Here is a 21,182-nt window from a genome sequence, read left to right as displayed (position 1 = left end):
CACACACACACACACACATACACACACACATACACACACACACAGACACACGCTTACAAAACTTCAGACCAATATCCATGAAGAACATAGATGCAAAAATTCTCAACAAACTACTAGCAAACTGAGGCCAGCAGCACATCAAAAAGATAATCCACCACAATCAAGTAGGCTTTGTCCCTGGAATGCAAGATTGTTTCGACATATGCAAATAAATAAATGTGATTCATCACATAAACAGAACTAAAAACAGAAAACACATGATTATCTCAATAGATGCAGAAAAGGCGTTTGATAAAATTCAACATTCCTTCATGTTAAAAAAAAACCCTCAACAAACTAGGCATTGTTGAAACATACATCAAATCAATAAGAGCCATATGTCACAAACCCACATATTGGATGGGCAGTTTCTTATTCCAGTTCTCAATGGGAGCGTGACTTGAGCCCAGGAATTTGAGACCAGCCTGGGCAGCAACAACAACAACAAAATGTCAGGCAGAAATAGAAATATTGTAACGTGTATATAAAACAAAGAACTTCTCTTAAACAAATAAGAAAACAGGTATGATGGCCATTAAAAAATTGAGCAGAAGACATGAACAGATAATTTGCCAGAGAAAAAAATTGAAAATGGTTAACAAAACCACACTAGTAATAAAATCAAACTATAAGCATGGGCAAAGATTTCATGACAATAACTCCAAAAGCAATTGCAACAAAAGCAAAAGTTGTCAAATGGGATCTAATTAAACTAAAGAGCTTCTGTACAGCAAAAGAAATTATCATCAGAGTGAACAGACAACCTACAGAATGGGAGAAAAGTTTTGCAATCTATCCATCTGACAAAAGTCTAATATCCAGAGTCTATGAGGAACTTAAACAAATTTATAAGAAAAAAAACAAACAGCCCCATTCAAAAGTGGTCAAAGGACATGAACAGACACTTCTCAAAAGAAGACATTCATGCAACCAACAAACATATGAAAAAAGCTCAACATCACTGATCGTAAGAGAAATGCAAATCAAAACCACAATGAGATGCCGCCTCACTCCAGTCAGAATGGCGATTACTAAAAAGTCAACAAACAACAGATAGTGGCGAGGTTGCGGAGAAAAGGGAACACTTTTACACTGTTGGTGGGAGTGTAAATTAGTTCAACCACTGTGGAAGACAGTATGGTGATTCATCAGAGATCTAGAGGCAGAAATACCATTTGACCCAGTAATCCCATTACTGAGTATCTACCCAAAGGAATATATATCATTCTACTATAGAGATACATGCATGCATATGTTCATTGCAGCACTGTTCACAATAGCAAAGACATGGAATCAACCCAAATGCCCCTCAATGATAGACTGGATAAAGGAAATGTGGTACATATACACCATGGAATACTATGCAGCCATAAAAAGGAACGAGATCATGTCCTTTGCAGGACATGAATGGAGTTGGAAGCCATTATCCTCAGCAAACTAACACAGCAAGAGAAAACCATGTTCTCACTCATAAGTAGGAGCTGAACGATGAGAACACATGGACACATGGGGAAAACAACACACACTGGGACCTGCTGAGGGGTTAGGGAGAGGGAGAGCATCAGGAAGAATAGCTAATGGAAGCTGGGCTTAATACCTAGGTGATGGGTTGATATGTGTGGCAAAGCACCATGGAACAGGTTTACCTATGTAACAAAACTGCATATCCTTCACATGTATTCCTGAACTTAAAATAAAGATTGAAGAAAAAAGAGAAAAAAAAGATACGTTCCATGTGCACATGAGAAGAATGTGTATTGTATTCTTTTTGGGTGAAGTTTTCAGTAGATGTTAGGCCTATTTGGTCAGTTCTCGAATTTAGGTCTCGAATTTATCTTTGTTATATTTCTGCCTTGATAATCTGTCTAATACTGTCAGTGGGGTGTTGGGGACTCCAGCTATTATTGTGTGGTAATCTAAGTCTCTTTATAGGTCTCTAAGAACTTGTTTTATGAATCTGGGTACTCCATTGTTGGGTGCATATATATTTAGAAAAGTTATGTCTTCTTATTGAATTCTTTATTATTGTGTAATGCCCTTCTTTGTCTTTTTGATCATTGTTGGTTTAAAGTCTGTTTTGAATAAAATTATAATAGAAATTGCTTCTCTTTTTAGTTTTTGTTTGCTTGGTAGATTTTTCTCTATCCTTTTACTTTGAACCTATGTTTCTCCTTGGATGTGAGATGTATCTGTTGGAGATAGCATATGGTTGGACTTTGCTTCTTTATCCAACTTGCCACTCTGTGCCCGTTAAATGGGGCATTTAGCCTATTTATATTCAAGGTTAATACTGATATTTGCTTGTTTGACTCTTTCATCATTTTAGCTCATTGTTATGCGGACTTTATTGTGTGATTGCTTTATACTTTCAGTGGTCTATGTACTAAGTGTGTTTTGTGGTAGCCAGTAATGGTCGTATATTTCCATGTTTAGTATTGGACCTTAAGGGACCTCTCGTAAAGCATGTATGGAAGCAATAAATTCCCTCAGCATTTGCTTGTCTGAAAAGGATTTTATTTCTCCTTTGCTTATGAAGGTTAATTTGGGTGAATACGACATTCTTGGTTGGAATTTCTTTTCTTTAAGAATGCAGAATATAGGTCCCCAATCTGTTGTGGCATGTAGCCTGGCAGGGTTCTCTTTGTAGGTGACCAGACCCACCTTTTTAATTGCCTTAAATATGTATATATATATATATATATTTCATTTTGTCCTTGGATAATCTGATGACTATGTGTCTTGGGGATGATTGTCTTGTATAGTATCTCAGAGAGGTTCTTTGAATTTCCTGAATTTGAATGTTGACTTCATTAGAAAGTTAGGGGAAATTTTCTTGAACAATATCCTAAATATGTTTTCCAAGTGGTTTGCTGTCTCTCCTTCTCTTTCAGGGATGTCAATGAGTCATAGATTTGGTCTCTACATAAGCTCATATTTTTCAGAGTTTTAAAAAAATTCTTCTTTATTCTTTTAACTTTATTTTCATCTGACTGAGTTGATTCGAGGGACCTGTCTTTGAGCTCTGATATTCATTCGTCAACTTGGTGTATTCTGCAAGTAATACTTATAATTGTATTATAAAATTATTGTAGTGAGTTTTTCCGCTCTGTCAGATCAGTTTGGTTCTTTCTGAAAAATGGCTATTTCATCTTTCAGCTCTTGTATTGTTTTATTGTATTCCTTGTTTTCCTTGGATTGGGTTTCAATTTTCTTCTGAATCTCAACGATCTTTGTTGCTATCCAGATTCTGAATTCTGTGTGTCTTTTCAGCCATTTCCACCTAGTTAAGAAGCATTGCTGTGGAGTTAGTGTGATCATTTCAAAGTAAGAACACATTCTGGCTTTTTGAGTTGCCAAAGTTCTTGCACGGGTTGTTTCTCATTTGTGTGAGCTGATATTTCTTTAATTGTTGAAGTTGCTGTCCTTTGGATAGGGTTTTTTTTTTCTTTTAGAATCTTTGGTGCCCTTCAGGGTTTGGCTGTGGGTATAAGTTTGGTTCAATTGACTGTCCTCATTTCTGGATGATATCAGGGGGCCAAAGCTCAGCTTAGCATTCCTAGGCTGTGTGTTCTAACCCTGGGGGCTGGTTCCAGTACCATGGCTTTGTTTTCTGACACCTTCTCATTAAGCACCTGGTGCACCGGCGAAGTCAAAGTTTTTTTTGTTTTGTTTTTGTTTTTGTTTTTTGGTCCACTAGCAACAACATTCCAATAAGGGGTGCCAACAAAAGTGTGTCATCAGGGTGGTGGCTGAGGGATCTGCACTCACATGTGCATGCTAGCTGCAGCCGGGTAGCAGGGATTGCACCTGTTTGTTTGCCAGCAGTATGGGCAGCATGATGGGGTACATGTGCTCCGGCATGGGTGGGGCAGCAGCATCTGTGTGCACGCTCCTGTGGGGTTGGTGTGGTGTCGCGAGTTCCATGGGCATGTGCACTGGCAAAGCAGTGGGGGGAGGTTTTAGGTGAGTGCACACCATCAAAGCAATGGTGTGAACCTGTAGGTGGGTATTCACTGGTGAAGGCCCATCTGCTGAAGCTCTCCAATGGTCGGGCCAGTAAAGGATCTATGGCAGTGGCTTCCCAGAAGACACCCCGTTTGGGCATCTGAGGCTGTGCTGCAAGTGTGCACAGCCTGACAGGGACTCTGGGAGAGGCCGGCAGGCAGGGGGGTGCTCAGTTTAGACTGGCCCCATCCCACAGGCAAGACTGCCTTGTGCTGTCCAGGACTCACAGTCTGCAAAGCCCAAAGCCACTTAGAGAAGCATGGCAAGCCTTGGGGCATTGGCATCCCTGGCCATGCCCCACTACAGTCATTCCCACACCGAACTCTCTGAACTCCACATAGGCTGAAGTCCTTTACCAGCCACCTCTCAAGGCAGCTTTCTTCTCAACTCAGATATCCCTGGGGGTAATGGGGTCTCCTGCAGCTAGTATTTCAGAGATCCATGGTGACAGTGGGACATTTCTCATCTGTTTAACTCATCCTTTCCCCATGAGCTGCTGGGGGCCAGAAATGAGTCCTGGTGCTTGGCAGCCCCATGGAGGATTCACAGCTTCCTCCCCATTCAGCTCATGTGGCCTTTTCTCTCAGTCCACTCTCAATGCATTCTACCTGAAAATCTGCTTGGAGTGTGCCGGTCTTTTTGTTGGTCTGGGCTCTTGGTGGGAGATGACCTTCCTGGCTCCATCTACTCAGCTATCTTGGCTTTTCTCCTGTTTCTGGCTTTTGAGTCACACTACCACCTTAAGATTAGAAAAGTCTTCTATATTTTCATACTATTTTTATACGTTATTTTAAAATTCTAAATATTTTATTCATCTTGAATTCATTTTAAGGTAAGGAATATTTTAATATGTATACCTAACTCCTCAACGCTCAGACACAGATGAGCATCTACAAGTATCAAGACAAACCAGGAAAACATAACCTCACCAAACAAACTAAATAAGGTGCCAGGCACAAATACTGGAGAAAGACATCTAACCTTCCAGACAGAGAATGCAAAATGGCTGTTTTGAGAAAATACAAAGAAATTCAAGATAACACAGAAAGAATTCAAAATTTTATCAGTTACATTTAACAAAGAGGTTGAAATAACTAAAAATCAAACGGAAATTCTGGAGCTGAAAAATGCAATTGGCATATGAAGAATGCATCAGAGTCTTTTAATAGCAGAAATAATTAAGCAGAAGAAAGAATTAGTGAGCTTGAATATAGGCTATTTGTAACTACACTAAGGAGACAAAAGAAAAAAAATATAAAGCAATGAAGCATGCCCACAGGATCTAGAAAATAGCCTCATATGGAAAAATCAGAGTGATTGGCCTGAAAGAGGAAGTAGAGAAAGCAATAGGAGTGATAAGAGAATGGGATAATAACAGATTGCTTCCCAAACCTAGAGAAATATATCAATATCCAAGTACAAGAAGGTTACAGATACCAAACAGATTGAACCCAAAGAACTCTACCTTAAGGCATTTAATAATCAAACTCCCAAAGGTCAACGAAAAAGAAAGATTTCTAAAAGAAGCAACAGAAAAGAAACAAATAAAGTACAATGAAGCTCCAATATGTCTGGCAACAGACTTCTCAGTGGAGACCTTACAGTCCAGAAGAGAGTGGCATTACATATGTGAAGTGCTGAAGGAAAAACCCTTTTAGCATAAAATAGTGACATGGTTTGGCTCTGTGTCTTCACTCAAATCTCATTGTTAAATTGTAATCCCAGTGTTGGGGGAGGAACCTGGTGGGAGGTGATTGGATTATGGTGGCAGTTTCCCCCTTGCTGTTATCATGACATTGAGTGAGTTCTCATGACATCTGATGGTTTAAAAGTGTGGCACTTCCCTTCCCTCTCTCCTGCCACCATGTGAAGAAAGTCCTTGCTTCCCCTTCTCTTTTGCCATAACTGTAAGTTTCTGAGGCCTCCCACTGATGCTTCCTGTTAAGCCTGCAGAACTGTGAGTCAATCAAACTTCTTTGCTTCATAAAATACCAAGTGTCAGGTAGTTCTTTATAGCAGTGTGAGAATGGACTAATACAGAAAATTGATACTGAGAGTAGGGCACTGCTATAAAGATACTTGAAAAATGTGTAAGCAGCCTTGGAACTGGGTAATGGGCAGAGGCTGGAACAGTTTGGATGGCTTAGAAGAAGACAGGAGGATGTGGGAATGTTTGGAACTTTATGGCAACCTGTTGAATGGTTTTGACCAAAATGCTGATAGTAATACAGACAATGAAGTCTAGGCTGAGGTGGTCTTAGATGGAAATGAGGAACTTACTGGGAACTGGAGTAAAGGTCACTCTTGCTATGCTTTAGCAAAGAGACTGGTGGCATTTTGCCCCTGCCCTATAGATCTGTGGAACTTTGAACTTAAGAGAGATGATTTAGGGTACCTAGCGTAAAACGTTTCTAAGCAGCAAAGCATTGAAGATGTGACCTGGCTGTTTTTAAAAGCATATGCTCATATATTTGAAAAAAGATTATCTGAGACTGAAACTTATATTTAAAAGGGAAGTAGAGCATAAAATTTTGGAAAATTTGCAGGCTGGCCCTGTGGTAGGAAAGAAAAACCCATTTTCCAGGAAGAAATTCAAGGTTGCTGCAGAAATCAGCGTAAGTAACAAGGAGCCAAATGTTAATAGCCAAGACAAGGGGGAAAAATGTCTCCAGGGCATTTTAGCAATCTTCATGGCATCCGCTCCCATCACAGACCCAGAGGCCTAGGAGGGAAAAATGGTTTTCTGGGCCAGGCCCAGGCTGTGCAGCCTCAGGACACAGCACTCTGCATCCCTGCTCCTCAAGCGCCAGCCTTGGCTAAAAGGGGCCAATGTACAGCTCAGGCCCTGGCTTCAGAGGGGCAGCCCGAAGACTTCATGGCTTTTATGTCATGTTTGGCCTTTGGGCACACAGAAGGCAAGAGTTGAAGTTTGGGAGCCTCCACCTAGATTTCAGAGGGTGTATGAAAATGCCTGAATGTTCAGGCAGAAGTCTGATGCAGGGGCAGAGCCCTCATGGAGAACTTCTGCTAAGGCACTGTGGAGGGAATATGTGGGGTTGGAACCCCCACACAGAGTTCCTACTGGGGCATTGCCTCAGGGAGCTGTGAGAAGAAGGACACCATCTTCTAGACCCCAGAATGGTTTTAGCAGTTCCACCAACAGCTTGCACTGTGCTCTGGATATGCTGCAAGCACTTAACACCTCCCTGTGAAAGCAACCAAAGGGGTGGTAGCCTGCAGAGCTACAGGACCAGAGCTGCTCAAGGCCTTGGGAGCCCACCCCTTGCATCAGCGAGCCCTGAATCTGAAACGTGAAGTCAAAGGTGATTATTTTGGAGCTTTATGATTTAATGACTGCCCTGCTGGGCTTCAGACTTGCATGGGATCCAGAGCCTCTTTGTTTTGGCCATTTTTTTCCCATTTGGAATGGGAGCATTTACCCAATGTCTGTACCTCCATTGTATCTTGGAAATAATTAACTTGTTTTTTATTTCACTGGCTCATAGGCAGAAGGGACTTGCCTTGTCTCAGATGAGACTTTGGACTTGGACTTCTGGTTTAACACTGGAATGAGTTAAGACTGCGGAACTGTGGAACTGTTGGAAAGGCCTGATTGGTTTTGAAATGTGAGAAGGACATAAGATTTGGGAGGGGCCAGGGTGGAATGATATATTTTGGCTCTGTGTCCCCACCCAAATTTCATATTGAATTGTCATCCTCAGTGTTGGGTTAGGGACCTGGTGGGAGGTGATTGGATCATGGGGGTGATTCCTCCCTTGTTGTTTTCATGATAGTTGGTGAGTTCTCACAAGACATAATGGTTTAAAAGTGTGGCACTACCCCTTCCCTCTCTAATGGGTACATTCTTTCAAAGCAGTGGGTTCTTTTCTGGTCCAGGGTGTATCTAGAAATGTCATCCAGAGCTAGGGCCTTGAAAGAGGTCCTCACAGCTCTGACTGGTTCCCTATCCTGCTGTGGCTGAGCTGCTATCCAAGAAACATGACTAAGTCCTCTACAGTTTCCCTTCTCCTCTCCTCAAGTGGAAGAAAGGAATCTCCTTTGGACCCATGAGCTGTGCAGATTGGGGTTAGGGGAGGCAATGCCAACACTCCCTTAGCCACCCTTGCTGGTGTCTTAGTAGGTAATGTGCCCCCTTGTCCACTGTCTCTTGGCCCAGTTCAGTACTTGGACTCTTCCAGCAGTTTCAGTCCATGTGGCCTAGACTGTCTTTCATGTTTATTTATAGCCCCAGAGCACTGTAGCCCATGGTGGCAAGGCTTGTGGAACTCAAAGTCTAACAAATGGCACCAGCGATTCCCCTCTGGTTAGGGCTGGTTTAAATGCTCCCTTGGTGTGCAGGCATTAGTTGAGTTTGGTCCAGTTTTCCTTTCTGCTACAACAGGACAGCACTGAGTTCAGCGCTTCACAAGTGCTGTGTTTTCCCTCCTCCAGCACACACAAATATTCTCTCTACCACCCTGCCCCTGCCAGGGGATGGGGTAGGGATGGCATCAGCAATTCAAGACTGTTACTTCTACCTTTTCAGTGTCTCTTTCAGTGATAAGTTAAAAACCAGGTACTGTGAGAGCTCACCTGATTTTTGGTTCTTATGAAGGTACTTTTTTGTGAGTAGATAGTTGTTAAGTGCTTGTTTTTGTAGGGAATGATTGGTGGAGGCTTCTATTCAGTCATTTTGCTGCACCTTCCACCTACCAGTTCCTTTTAAACAATTTAGTTTCACTGTTTTAATATATTTTTTCCAATTTTTTTGTTGTAAAATACTCATAAAATGTACCACCTTAGCTATTTTTAAGTGTACAGTTCAGTGATATTAAATGTGTTCATAATGTTGTGCAACCACCACCACCATCCATTTTTCTAATTTGGATATTTCTTTGGATTTCTTATATCAAAGAATTCATGTTTTTAAATTTCTATAATACAAAAAAAGTTTTTGTTAATTTTTTCTGTGTCCTTGAAGAATTCCTCCTTTAATATGTATATAATTTATCTTGTATAGTACTTTTGAAAAAGTTTTATACTGCTCTTTCCAGCTTATTATTTTTATAATAATGATGCAGTAGTACCCAAGATTTTAGTCACTGGAAAATATTATAAATTATCCTGCTTGATCATAATATCTTTCCTGAGCAAAAACTTGAATTATTCTGCTAGGAGGGAGATATGCATTTTTTGGTACAGTCATTTGGCTGTTTGCAAAACAGGGCTGGTGAGCTGAGGCAGCAGGTGGTACATGGATGTAATTCAAATGGTTCCTCACCGAAGTTTTGGATACTCTGTGCTCCAGTTGATTATTCAGTACTGTATTTGAGGCAGGTGGGAAATAGAAAAACAAATTTTGTTTCTCTGGGTTCTTATGTGAGGACTTTATGCTCCAAGACATTTTGTTTTTGTTTTGTAGTTGTCTGTTTGATGTTACTCATCTCCGTTCAGTAAACTTTATCAAGCAGCTGTATATTTTGCTACAAGATTATCTTTGTCTCTCTTCACCTTAATCACATTCCACCTAGTTAGCACATTGCTATTTCCTCATCTTTTTCTCTCCCACCTCTGGGCTATTCTAATTGGCTCAAAACAGAATATCGAAAAATAAAAGTAATGTAACCATATGGTAGACTTTCCTTTAGCCCTAACTCCCTTATAATGCTGCTGGGTAGAAACTGACTCCCAGTGGAATGTTCCCACAGTATCCTGCCAACATTCCTTAGTCCTTATTTTCAGGTTCAGGAATTTTGGTATGGCTCTTCAATAGTTTTGCCGCTTATCATCTAATAACTTCACCCTACACTGTGTATCAGTCTTGGAATCCTTTTTTAGTTTGATCCAAATTTTATTTTATATGAAAGATATTTCTCTGAAATCAGTGATAAAGGGATTGTGATGGCTTCCATTGCTTCACTTTTGATGGGATTTTCTTCTTAGCTTTAGTTTCTTTTATTCATTTCTATGCATTTCTGAGAAATTATGCAAATATACACTCATTTGCTAATAGTGTTTATTTTCTACAAGCTTAACCATTATAGATTAATGAAAAGATGAGAAATATTCATTTGATATCTTCAATTTCAAGGAAAATAAGTATTGTTCATATTGAAAAAGAAATCTAGCATTTTTTATTTGATTTTTTTGTTCCATAAAATATACTCCTAATCAAATTAACCCTTAAGTCATTACATTACACATAGATTTCTTTTCTTGTTAAAAATGTGGAGAAGTAAAACCTCTAATTATATTACTACTTTTAATGAAAGCATATTTGAAATACTATGTAGTTGCCACCTACAGGTAAGTGTTTTAAATTAATGATGAACTCTTTCTCAAACAGAAAAATGAGTTACTAGAAAGCTCATGAAAAACAAAAAAAGAAAATGTGTTCAATCTTTTTTTTACTAAATTGTTTATAAATGATATTTTTGGAGAGATAAAAGTAAGCAGGATCTTTTTCCATTTGTTTGTATTGTCTATGAATTATTTCATCACTGTTTTGTAGTTTTTCTTTTTAGAGATTCTTCACCTCCTTGGTTAAATATATTCCTAGGTATTTTATTTGTTTGTAGCTATTGTAAATGGGATTGCATTCTTGATTTGGTTCTTATTTAGATTTTTATTGGCATATGTAAATGCTACTGATTATTGTACACTGATTTTGTATCCTGCAATGTTACTGAATTCACTTATCAAATCTTAAAATTTTTTGGTGGAGTCTTTAGGATTTTCTATATGTAAAGTCAAATCATCAGTGAACACAGATAATTTGACTTCCTGTTTTCCAATTTGGATAATTTTTATTTCTTTCTCTTGTGTGATTTTTCTGGCTAGGACTTCCAGCACTATATTGAATAAGAATAGTGAAAGCAGGCATCCTGTCTTGTTTCAGTTCTTAGAGGGAATGCTTTCAACTTTTTCCCCTTTAGTATGATGTTGACTGTGGGTTTCTTGTATATGGCCTTTATTATTTTGAAGTATTTTTCTTCTATCCTAGGTTTTTGAAAGTTTTTTATCATGAAGTGATGCTAAATTTTACAAATGCTTTTTATGCATCTATTGAGATAATCATATGGTTTTTGTCCTTCACTCTCTTTATGTGATGTATCACATTTATTGTTTTGCATATATCAAGCCATCCTTGCATGCCTGGTATAAAACCCACTTTAACATGGTGTATTGTCTTTTTCATGGGCTGTTGGATTTGGTTTGCTACTATTTTGTTGGGGATTTTTGCATCTGTGTTCACTGGGGTATTTGTCTGTAGTTTTCTTTTTTTGTTTTGTTCTTGTCTGGTTTTGGTATCAGGGTGATACTGGCTTTGTAGAATGACTTAAAGAGCATTCTCTCCTTTTAGACTTTTGAAACAATTTCAGGAGGATTAGTATTCATTGTTCTGTTTAAGTTTGGTAGAATAGGAAGAATTAATATTGTTTAAATGACCATACTTGCAAAAACAATCTACAGATTAAATGCAATCCCTATCAAAATATCAACATTATTTTCCACAAAATAAGAGGAAAAAATCCTAAAATTCAAATGAAACAAAAAAGATCCCAAATAGCCAGAGCCATCCTAAGTAAAAAGAATAAAGCCAGAGGCATCACATTATCTGACATCAAATTATACTACAAGGCTGTAGTAACCAAAACAGCATGATAATATTATAGAAATAAACACATAGATCAATGTAACAGAAGAGAACCCAGAAATACAGCCACAAATTTACAGTTAACTGATCTTTGACAAAGTCAATGAGAATACACTGAGAAAAGGACACCCATTTCAATAAATGGTGCTGGGAAAATTGGGTTGCCGTATGCAGAAAAATGAAACTGGACCCCTATCTCTCAAGATATGCAAAAGTCAACTAAAAATGTATGGAAGACTTATATATAAGACTTTAAACTATAAAAATACTAGAAGAAAATCTAGGAAAAACTCTTCTGGATATTCGTCTAGGCAAACAATTGAAGACTAAGACCTCAAAAGCACAGACAACAAAAACAAAAATAGGCAGATGGAACTTAGTTAAACTAGAAAGCATCTGCACAAGAAAAGAAATCATCAACAGAGTGAACAGACAAGCTGCAGAATCAGAGAAAATATTTGCAAACTACATATCTGACAGGGGACTAATATCCAGAATTCATAAGGAACTCAATTCAACAACAACAAAAATAAAACAAATAACCCCATTAAAAAGTGGGCAAAGAACATGAATAGACGTTTCTCAAAAGAAAGCATAGAAATAAATTGCTAACAAGCATATGAAAAATGCTCATCATCACTAATCATCAGAGAAATGCAAATTAAAACAACAGTGACGTATCATCTTACACCAGTCAGAATGACTATTAAAATGACCAAAAAAAAAAAAAAAAAAAAAAAACAGATACTGGTGAGAATGTGGAGAAAAGGGAATGCTTTTACACTGTTGGTGGGAATGTAAATTATTTCAACCTCTATAGAAAACAGTATGGAGATTTCTCAAAGAACTAAAAATAGAAGTTCCCTTTGACCTAGCAGTCTCCTTACCTGGTATCTACCTGGAAAATAAATCATTATATCGAATGGACAACTGCACTTGTATGTTTATTGCAACACTATTAACAGTAACAAAGATATGGAATCAATCTGTGTACATCACTGGATGACTGGATACATAAAATGTGGCATATACATTGAGGAAAATACTATGCAGTCATAAAAAAGAATGAAATCATGTTATTTGCAGCAACATTGATGGAACCAGAGGTCATTATCTTAAGTGAAACAACTCAGACCCAGAAAGACAAATACTGCATGTTCTCACTTGTAAGTGGGAGCTAAATAATGTGTACATACACATGCACATAGAGTGGGAAATGATAGACAGTGGAGACTAGGAAGGTTGGGCAAGTGGGAGTGGATGATGAGAAATTACTTCATGAGTACAATGTATATTATTCAGGTGATCAATATCCTAAAAGCCCTGATTTCACCACCAGACAAACTATTCATGTAACAAAATTACTCTTGTACCCTATAAATTTATACAAATAAATAGATAAATAGAAAGATTTCTACAAACATACGTTACATTTGTGAGATTTTAATTTCACTTAATTTAGTTCTTTCACTGCTGTCTTCAATTTCTCAGCATGAAGTTATTCTCTGGGCCAAATTTAAGGCCAATGAGACTCAATCCCCATCACAATATTGTCAAGTATGACCTAAAAGTTGAAAGGCTGTGATATAATAAATGGTGTGAGAGAAATTAATCAAGCAGCTAAGCAAATATATTTTGGATAGAATTGGCAGTCTTTGCCTTAGAACAACATAGCACTTGATTAGAAAGGTGATATTTTGGAGTAGAATAAGGAAATTTCTTGCAAAAATCCTGGATAATACAGCACACACAAAAATAACAAACAAACCCTAGCTGAAGAAATATTCTCCAATGGATGATATTCACCTGGTTTGGCCATCAAAGGGCTCCCTATTTGTAATTAGAAGATTCAAATAAAGTTGACTCAATCTAGATATTGATCTATAACTTTAGACAAGACTTTATGGATATAAAAAACAGGTTGTTAAATCCTCAGAATTGCATGAGTTTATATATATTTTTCATATAATAAATTTCAACATAAACAATATAGTATAAAAGGTATGTGGGCTATAAAGAGAGCTTTTGGTTTAAAATTTTTGCTTTTCCTTGGTAATCGGTGAAAATTGTTTCCCAGGGTTGCTAAGGAATTTTATGTTTTTGACCTGGTCTGGATTCCTGGAACATAGCATACTTTTCCTTGCTTTTGAATCTTAACTCATGCTGCCAACTCTTTCTGGAATGCTCTCAACCCCCACATTCACCAACACACATATTTACCTGCATAATTATTTCTCATTCAACAAGATTTTCCCTTCAGTCTGGTATAAGTACTTGTGCATACCTGTGCATACTTAAAATTGTAGCTATCTGTTTAAATATCTTATTCATCTTTGTAATTCCGGTGCCTAGACATAATGGTGTTCAACTGAATGCTTGTTGAATGAGTAAGTGAAGCACCCACTCTATTTGTAGAAAATGTCTAACATGGTACTAGATTTCCTGCTTATGTAATCATTTCATCTTATGGTAGAATATTCTGTCATAAATAATTAATCATAAAGTTATCAAATAAAACCTATTACTTGCCATTTGAAAGCCACAAAAAAGGTATGTGCCTTTTAAAACCAGTGGAGTCATTGCCTAAGGGACTAGGATGAGATAGCCTATGTAAGAGCACTTTCAATTCTGGAATCATTTTCTTAAAGGTTAGGCATTTTCATTTGTTTGATTTTGGAATGAATGTGCAGGAATGGGAATAAATAATCTAGTAGTTTGGTCTGAGAGGCTATTGTTGACTGCAACAATATGACTCTTGAGTGGCTGAATCCAGGATTAGAGAAATTTCAAAGTAATTCAAAAAGCCTATTCTCGTTATTGTTAAGGATCAAGCTAACTTTTATGAATCATGCATTAAAAAGTACCTCCAAAAGAATTTTCAAAATATCACAAGGACTCATATCTTTTCACCACATGGGGACAGACAACATAAAAATAGTTGGTAAGAATTGCAAATACTCAACTTACTATTCTGCTTTTTAGTCTCTTAGATTTCTTTTTGTCTCTTCTTTTTCAACAATGTTTGATTTTTTGCCATTGTGAAAATTCTTAGTGCTTCATCAGGATGTCTTCGAGAAAAAAATGAATGTATTATCATTGATGCTCATAAGTTGTAATAAATACAAACAAATTTCACTGAAATTAAGGATGGCATTAAATAACACTGATATTATCTATATTTTAGGCAAAAGAGCTTTCCGTTTATGTTTTGGGAGTTTTCTGTATCAAATTTAGGCTCTTTCTTCACACATTTACATAAAACTCCTGTACATCCTATGAAAACAGTGATGGAAATTTAAATCCAGATAATCAATCACTGTCAACATTTATGTCACCACCTGCCAAAAATACTTGTGAAGCACTGATCTTCATCATTTTAAGAATAGAAGAAGGATAGATTGCAAAAATTTTCTCCCATTTTTTAGGTTATGTTCACTCTGATGATAGTTTCTTTTGCTGTGCAGAAGCTCTTTAGTTTAATTAGATCCCATTTGTCAATTTTGACTTTTGTTGCAATTGCTTTTGGTGTTTTAGTCATGAAGTCTGTGCCCATGTCTATGTACTGAATGGTATTGCCTAGGTTTTCTTCTAGGGTTTTTATGGTTTTAGGTCTTACACTTAAATCTTTAATCCATCTTGAGTTAATTTTTGTGTAAGGTGTAAGGAAGGGGTCCAGTTTCCGTTTTTTGCATATGGCTTGCCAGTTTTCCCGACACCATTTATTAAATAGGGATTCCTTTCCCCATTGCTTGTTTTTGTCAGGGGTTTGTCAAAGACCAGACAGTTGTAGATGTGTGGTGTTATTTCTGAGGCCTCTGTTCTGTTCCATTGGTCTATATATCTGTTTTGGTACCTGTACCATGCTGTTTTGGTTACCGTAGGCTTGTAGTATAGTTTGAAGTCAGGTAGCATGATGCCTCCAGCTTCGTTCTTTTTTGCTTAGGATTGTCTTGGCTATACGGACTCTTTTTTGGTTCCATATGAAATTTAAAGTAGTTTTTTTCTAATTCTGTGAAGAAAGTCATTGATAGCTTGACAGGGATAGCATTGAATCTATAAATTACTTTGGGCAGTATGGCCATTTTCACGATATTGATTCTTCCTATCCTTGAGGATGGAATGTTTTCCATTTGTTTGTGTCCTCTCTTATTTCCTTGAGCAGTGGTTTGTAGTTCTCCTTGAAGAGGTCCTTCACATCCCTTGTAATTTGTTTTCCTAGGTATTTTATTCTCTTTGTAGCAATTGTGAATGGGAGTTTGCTCATGATTTGGCTCTCTGTTTGTCTATTATTGGTGTATAGGAATGCTTGTGATTTTTGCACATTGATTTTGTATCTTGAGACTTTGCTGAATTACGAAAAAAAAGCTCATGATCACTGGTCATTAGAGAAATGCAAATCAAAAGCACAATGAGATACCATCTCACACCAGTTAGAATGGCAATCATTAAAAAGTCAGAAAACATGCCTATGTCCTGAATGGTAATGCCTAGGTTTTCTTCTATGGTTTTTATGGTTTTAGGTCTAACGTTTAAGTCTTTAATCCATCTTGAATTAATTTTTGTATAAGGTGTAAGGAAGGGATCCAGTTTCATCTTTCTCCATATGGTTAGCCAGTTTTCCCAGCACCATTTATTAAATAGGGAATCCTTTCCCCATTGCTTGTTTTTCACAGGTTTGTCAAAGATCAGATAGTTGTATATATGCGGCGTTATTTCTGAGGGCTCTGTTCTGTTCCATTGATCTATATGTCTGTTTTGGTACCAGTACCATGCTGTTTTGGTTACTGTAGCCTTGTAGTATAGTTTGAAGTCAGGTAGCATGATGCATCCAGCTTTGTTCTTTTGGCTTAGGATTGACTTGGTGATGTGGGCTCTTTTGTGGTTCCATATGAACTTTAAAGTAGTTTTTTCCAATTCTGTGAAGAAAGTCATTGGTAGCCTGATGGGGATGGCATTGAATCTATAAATTACCTTGGGCAGTATGGCCATTTTCGCGATATTGATTCTTCCTACCCATGAGCATGGAATGTTCTTCCATTTGTTTGTATCCTCTTTTATTTCATTGAGCAGTGGTTTGTAGTTCTCCTTGAAGAGGTCCTTCACATCCCTTGTAAGTTGGATTCCTAGGTATTTTATTCTCTTTGAAGCAATTGTGGACATAGGCATGGGCAAGGACATCATGTCTAAAACACCAAAAGCAATGGCAACAAAAGCCAAAATTAACAAATGGGATCTAATTAAACTAAAGAGCTTCTGCACAGCAAAAGAAACTACCATCAGAGTGAACGGGCAACCTACAAAATGGGAGAAGATTTTTGCAACCTACTCATCTGACAAAGGGCTAATATCCAGAATCTACAATGAACTCAAACAAATTTACAAGAAAAAAACAAACAACCCCATCAAAAAGTGGGCAAAGGACATGAACAGACACTTCTCAAAAGAAGACATTTATGCAGCCAAAAAACACATGAAAAAATGCTCATCATCACTGGCCATCAGAGAAATGCAAATCAAAACCACAATGAGATACCATCTCATACCAGTTAGAATGGCAATCATTAAAAAGTCAGGAAACAACAAGTGCTGGAGAGGATGTGGAGAAATAGGAACACTTTTACGCTGTTGGTGGGACTGTAAACTAGTTCAACCATTGTGGAAGTCAGTGTGGTGATTCCTCAGGGATCTAGAACTAGAAATTCCATTTGACCCAGCCATCCCATTACTGGGTATATACCCAAAGGATTATAAATCATGCTGCTATAAAGACACATGCACACATATGTTTATTGAGGCACTATTCACAATAGCAAAGACTTGGAACCAACCCAAATGTCCAACAATGATAGACTGGATTAAGAAAATGTGGCACATATACACCATGGAATACTATGCAGCCATAAAAAATGATGAGTTCATGTCCTTTGTAGGGACATGGATGAAATTGGAAATCATCATTCTCAGTAAACTATCGCAAGGACAAAAACCAAACACTGCTTGTTCTCACTCATAGATGGGAATTGAACAATGAGAACACATGGACACAGGAAGGGGAACATCACACTCTGAGGACTGTTGTGGAGTGGGGGGAGGGGGGAGGGATAGCATTAGGAGATATACCTAATGTAAATCCTAATGTAAATGACGAGTTAATGGGTGCAGCACACCATCATGGCACATGTATACATATATAACTAACCTGCACATTGTGCACATGTACCCTAAAACTTAAAGTATATATATATATAAAAAAGTCAGAAAACAACAGATGCTGGAGAGGATGTGGAGAAATAGGAACATTTTTATACTGTTAGTGGGAGTGTAAATTAGTTCAACCATTGTGGAAGACAGTGTGGTGGTTCCTCAAGGATCTAGAACAAGAAATACCATTTGACCCAGCAATCCTGTTACTAGGTATATACCCAAAGGATTGTAAATCATTCTACTATAAAAACGCATGCACACGTATGCTTATGGCAGCACTATTCACAATAGCAAAGACTTGGAACCAACCCAAATGCCCATCAATGCTAGACTGGATAAAGAAAATGTGGCAGATATACACCATGGAATACTAGGCAGCCATAAAAGAGAATTAATTCATGTCCTTTGCAGGGACACGGATGAAGCTGGAAACCATCATTCTTAGCAAACTAACACAGGAACAGAAAACCAAACACCACATGTTGTCACTCATAAGTAGAAGTTGAACAGTGAGAACATATGGGCACAGGGAAGGGAACATCACACACAGGGGCCTGTCGGGGGGTGGGGCACAAGGGGAGGGATAGCATTAGGAGAAATATTTAATGTAGATGACGGATTGATGGGAGCAGCAAATCACCATGGCACGTGTTTATCTTTGTAACAAATCTGCACATTCTGCACATGTATCCCAGAACTTAAAGTATAAAAAAAAGAATAGAAGAAGGGATTTTAGACAAATTTACAACAGAAGAAAATTATCAAAGCCTTATATGTTAGTTATCAATCACTGCATAGCAAATTACTCAAAAAATTAGTGTCTTAAAACAACATTTGTTATCTCATAGTTTCTGTGAATCAGGAATCTGGGCATAGCTTAGCTGGGTGACCTCTGGCTCAGAGGCTCTCACAAGGCTGCGGTCAAGATGTTGGTGGGGGGTGCAGTCATCTGGAGGCTCAATTGGGAAAGTATCTGCTTCCAAGCTCACTCAAGTGGTTGTTGGAAGGACTTAGTTCCTCACAGGCCATTGGACTGAAGGCCTCAGTTCTTTACTGACTGTTGGCCATAGGTTTCCCTCATTTCCTTGCCATGTGAACCTCTCAATAGAGTAATTTACAACATGCTAGCAGTCTTCCCTCAAAGCGAGAAAGCAAGAGAATGAGAAAGGTAGAGCAAGATGGAAGAAGAAATATTTATAAAATCTGACTTCAGAAGTGACAACCCATCACTTTTGCTGTATTCTATTCGTTAGAAGTGAGTCATTAGATCTCTTCCACTCTCAAGGGGGAGGGTATAGATATGAAGAGGCAAGAATGATTGGGGATCATCTTAGAAGTTGCCTACCACAGTTTGCTTTAATGGAAAGAAAATCAATCACTTTCAATTAAACTTTCGATCTTACAACTTGGTGTAAAAGAGATCTCAAAACACAATCTCATATCCGTATTTAGCTTTTATCTGATAGGGCATATGGAGAATAGTTCATGGTTATATCGTAATTTTAAGATTATACCTGAGGGATTGCAATTGGGAATCCCTTCTATAGGAAAATGCCATATTGTAATTAGGTCAGAAATTTTTCCAAATAAGAACTCAAATCAGAGTCCTGGAAATGAGGAAACAGTACTAGTCCACAAGGATTCCTGTAATGTGGCTGTCCTTACTGCTCTAAACCCTTACCCCAATCTAGCTGTCTGGCTTCAGAGTTAAAGGGATATGGGCTTACCTAAATATTCTTTACTGAACCGATGCACCCATTCCCCAACTTTTGTGAATGTCAGTTGCTAAAGGCTCACAGATGCACAATTCTATGGAAGGAATTGATCTTTGTAGAGGGGAACTGCCTTGCCTAGGGGAGCAGCACCCCACCCTATGGGGTGGGGGCAGCCTGCAGGCAATGACTGAAACTGTGGTATACCAAAGCCTGCCTATCTTATCTCAAGGTACAATCCAACCTTTCAGCTCCCTATGGGATCAAGGTGAAGCCACTCTACAGCTGACGCCACAGCTTCACTTAGCTCTTTCCCTGACCTATTTTGATTTCTTCACTCCTTTATAGGATCTTTTTGAGAACACACCTACAGTAAGTCACTTACACAGGAGTTTATATCTCAGGCTCTGCTTCTAGAGAACCTGATCTAAGACCTTGGTCAACTGGAATTCAAGTGGGAGACTGGGCAATGTTTTTCAATATCAATGTTGGAAAGTAAGAACTCACTTTTCTCCTAAATTAAAACACGAATAAAATGGCATATGGTAACAAGTGCTCATGGAATGCCCTTCTCACAAAGTTCTCTGGGCCAATATCCTTCATACTGGCAAATATTGCATTCTCAATCCATCTACAGAACAGAAAAGAAGTGGCTAAATTCCTAGTTCAAGACATTCTTAGTTCAAGATTATTGAAAAGCAATTAACAGAAAAAAATAGACAGTTATCAATTTCATGTGTTTCACAAATACCCTACCCTTAGTTCATGTACACTAAATAAACTCCACATTTTTGGAAAAAAAAGGGAAAGAGGAGGTAGTCATTGTGGAGTACCTGCTGTTCTAGAGGCCAGAGGTTGTGTGCCACTGACTGCTGAGCCTGTGGGCCCTCATTTTTAGTAGGAGCCTTTTAAATTAATACTTTGACAATGTTGACTTGCTTCCAAATTGAGGAGATATTCTGCAAAGCTCATATCTTCATGATCTGTGGATTTTTTTTAAAGAAAAGATAGTCATTTCTACTCTTGGTACATTTCTGATTGTCCTTTGCTTGCCACCCTTCATACGTTTCCTTTCATACATACTTTTTCCCCAGCACAACTTCCTGTACTATTTTGTCAGCATGCTTTAGTAGCAGCAATGATGGCTAAAACAGGTCACTTTATGTTTCATTTGTAGGAGAAAGCCACTCAAAAACACAAGCACGCAAAATAAAGAATTAAACAAGAAATTTATTTTCTCGAGACCAGGAATAAGTCACTCCACAGTGGTGGGATCATGGCTCACTGCAGCCTCCAAATCTGGAGCTCAAGCAATCATCCCACCTCAGCCTCCCAGGTAGCTGGGACCACAGGTGTGTGCCACCACACCGGCTGTTTTTTTTATTTTTTATAGAGACACGATCTCCCTTCGTTGCCCAGCCTGGTCTTGAACTCCTGGGCCCGTGCGATCCTCTTGCCTCTGCTTCCAAAAGTGTTGGGATTACAGGAAAAGCCACTGCATCCAGCCTCAGACAAGAGCTTTTAAGTGAGTTTAAAATTGTCCTTATTAACTGACAAATGTTCTG

The sequence above is a fragment of the Pan troglodytes genome, chromosome X, assembly GCF_028858775.2.
Source record: "Pan troglodytes isolate AG18354 chromosome X, NHGRI_mPanTro3-v2.0_pri, whole genome shotgun sequence".
In the NCBI taxonomy this organism is placed as follows: Eukaryota; Metazoa; Chordata; class Mammalia; order Primates; family Hominidae; genus Pan; species Pan troglodytes.
Note: the sequence above shows the minus strand (reverse complement) of the source record.